This window comes from Dermacentor andersoni, chromosome 7 (assembly GCF_023375885.2).
Source record: "Dermacentor andersoni chromosome 7, qqDerAnde1_hic_scaffold, whole genome shotgun sequence".
Lineage (NCBI taxonomy): Eukaryota > Metazoa > Arthropoda > Arachnida > Ixodida > Ixodidae > Dermacentor > Dermacentor andersoni.
The window spans coordinates 40,827,948-40,831,333 of NC_092820.1; the positions used below are offsets into that span (position 1 = coordinate 40,827,948).

A 3,386-nucleotide genomic window follows, 5' to 3' on the forward strand; every position below is an offset into this window, starting at 1 on the left:
TACCTGCGAAGCACGTCATTATGCTTTTTACTTACCACCACTTAGGCAAAAGTGGCAATGCTGTGCAATGTGTTGTTGTGATCATCACGTTTTAAATCATATTGTATCCTCCATTTCATTTCTGTTCATAATACTTAATAAATACATTGAACGATACACCTTGTGAGTATTCATGATGTATTTTATTACAACTCACTGCGTCTGGCTCAAGACACATGACAGATAACCTAAGTAAGATAAAGAATATTTATTTGTGGATCACTTGTACAAAACAAGCTGCGAGAACAAGGCATGGTAAGGGTATCTTACGAATTGTGGCTTAGCAAAAACGAGAATATGAAAGTGCAGCCCATAACCACGAGACTCTTGGCACTGATGCATGGAAATGCAGTGTACAGTTGGCCCTCTCTCAGCCATGCTTGGTCAACAGCAGCAAGTGCAGCTAGCATTAAAATGCAGCGTACACTCTCTCTTGCCTCCCACACTTCTGTGTTATTCTACGTGGTAATTACAAGCAGACAATTTGTTGTAGCCTACTACTTACAAAAAACCTGCCGGCACAATATCTTTGAAAATGATAAAGTCCTTAAATGCTCTAAATATCTGTTTTGACAGCTTCCCTCATTCATCTGTTATCTAAGCAGGACTACTGTTACCACTACGAAAAGCCACCATAATGTAATAAGATATTATATTCAATTGCCTGCATTATTCTCGTGCTGCATGCTGATATCAATAATGTAAAATTGCCACTAGAAAATAATAATATGAACCTGCAATGAACCCTCATTTTTCTTACGGCCACGAAAGTGGTTGGAAGACATTATGAAGCTAAACCGAAAAAATAGATGAACAGCCAGATTCAGTACTAAATAGTCGTGGCTCACTGAATGGTCTGAAGGTACCGTACAATTTGCTTCCGTTTCTTTTCTCCTAGCTGCTTCAGCACTTTTTCTGTTTTTGAGTCTACCGAAGCTAGCATTTCAATCGGGTTTGGCCTGCTGGCATTTGTGGTACCCACATCCTCATAGTCAAGGCCACTGTCCCCTCCTTCAATGCACATGTTGTGGAGTACGCAGCATGCAAGAATGAACAATGTGGCCTTCTTCACTGTCCAGAATTCCAAGTACAAAAGTTGCCTGAAACGTCCTTTCAGCAAGCCAAAAGCATTTTCAATGCGTACTCGTGTTTGGCTCAAGCGCAAGTTATATTTTACACATTCAGGGGTCAGGGAACCATAGTCCCTGAATGGTGTCAGGAGATATTCTCAGAGTGGATAGGCAGCATCACCAAGCAGATGATACTTGCCTTCACAAACTCCTGGCAGTTTATCTAAAGCAAAACTGCGCTTGAATGTGTCAGCGTCGTGGATCTTGCCTGTGGGACCAAGGAACACATCCACAAACTTGCGATCAGCAGTGCAAATTGCCTGAACGCCGTATGACTTCTTGTCATGTCTGTTTGTATATGTTGAGGCAATCTTCCCGGCTGGACACCTCGTTTCTATGTATGTCCCGTCAATACATCCCAAGACATTTGGAAAACCTGAAATCTGAAGCCAGTGAAACATTAATGGGTTTTGAATTTACATTCCCAGTTACTTTCTTTAGCATGCTGAAATACCAATATTAACTATATTTAAATACACAATATGCGAAAAAATGCTGCTAAAATGTGTGGGAAGAACTACAATATGGCCAGTCATACAGGGAGAGAAAATTAACGCTGGGCAAATGCCTTACCTGTGATTACAGTATGCACAGGTAGTGCTCACCAGAGAATAAAAGCAGTGGGTGACTAAAAAGTGAACACGGCGAGACAGTTGCCATAAAACGTGTCAGCCTGAGGATGGATTAGAATTAAAAGCATGCAGGGCAAAGGAGGGATTAAACCTTGCACTTAAAATACAATTCCTTCATATTATTCCTTTCTTTCATATATTCTCAATTCGACTTCATATGTAGTCCCCAACAGACACGTAGAGCATTTGTCAAAATTTAAGAGCCCAAGGCATGGTTTGTTTGTAAGCCATGTTCTTACTGGTAGCGCATTTGTGAAAGAGGAGAGAACTAGGGCCTCTCTCACCGAGATTTCGAATGCTGCGGGATGCATAACAAGCAGCAAACAGCGGTCCAGAAGCAAACTCCTCTGGATTCTAATATTTAAAAAAGGTTTAAATAAACAACTGCCCCATAAAAGCATTTATGACAACACCGTCGCCTTACTTCTTCGAACTCGGCGCTGGCTGCTCTTTTTTTTTTCAGGCGTGTCTGGGAAGCGCATCACATCCGCGCTGATGCTGTCCAAGAAGCCCGCCACATGTTCGATGATTCCATTCACAGTGCTCTCCGCCATTCCAAACATGACGGCGACGGCTCGCTCGGTAGTCTTATTTCCTGCAAACCTGACGAAGTAAACAACTTGTCACGAATGCAGGTGCCTGACTAAAATTATTTAGAAACAAACAGGGACAAACAACTCACCAAAGAAACGAAAGAACGTGCTCCTCAGCCGATTTTTGCGCATGTGGGCCTCCATGATGCTTTGGATAAAAACTGGAGTTCTCGTAATCCGCAATCAGACGGTAGCAGACGCTCCTGCTTACCCGGAAATGCTTTCGGAACTGCAAGTAAACGACACAACACATCACATGGCGGTGGCATTACACAATGCTTTGGCAGCAGTAAATAACGGCAAATAGACAGGCTCCTTACTCCGGTGTCGTCGAGGCGCCTGACGACCCGTTCAACGAACCTGTCCACTTTCGGCCGCTCTTCACCACATTGTTTTTGGACGAGGTCGATCAGCATGTCGTCTTCGCTGTCAGACGAACTTGAAAAAAGCTCATCGATTGCGGCAACTAGCAGCGCTTTCTTTCTCATTGGCGACATCTCCACTAGCAAGGTCCGTCAACTTCGTTGCAACCGCAGCCATGCCGCAGCTATCGGAACAGAGCGCCCGCGGTAGTGCAGTCGGCATGCGCGCGCGCGCGTCGCACGTCCCGCAGTGCTTGCTGGGATTGCACCCCGGCGCACCGCCGATTTTCTCGGTGCGAGACGGGGCAACAAAAAACTGCTCCAACAGGGTGCGCTTCCGGTGATCGAGGATGGTCGGTGCGCACCGGTGCGCGTTGATCGAGGATAAAAGTGCGCACCAAGGCGCCCCGGTGCGCACCGGTGCGGGTGATCGAGGACGCTATAAGAGACCACCTTGAAACCCCCTTGACCGTCCTCTCATGCGAGCGCAGGGGCCACAAATAGCGGTGCGATTCGCCGGCAACGCCGTTCCGGCCGAAGTGCTCCTCTCCAAGCAGCGTCGCACGGTTCGTTCCAGACTCCCGCGGCCACACCAGTGCGATCGATGCGGCTTGTTTGGTCACGCCGGCG

The 3,386-nt window shown here is 46.2% G+C and overlaps 1 pseudogene; it reads right to left on the reverse strand.

The window, feature by feature from the left end:
- Positions 1-244: 244 nt before the first annotated feature.
- Positions 245-2,933, reverse strand: LOC126544756 (putative nuclease HARBI1; annotated as a pseudogene).
- Positions 2,934-3,386: the final 453 nt, after the last annotated feature.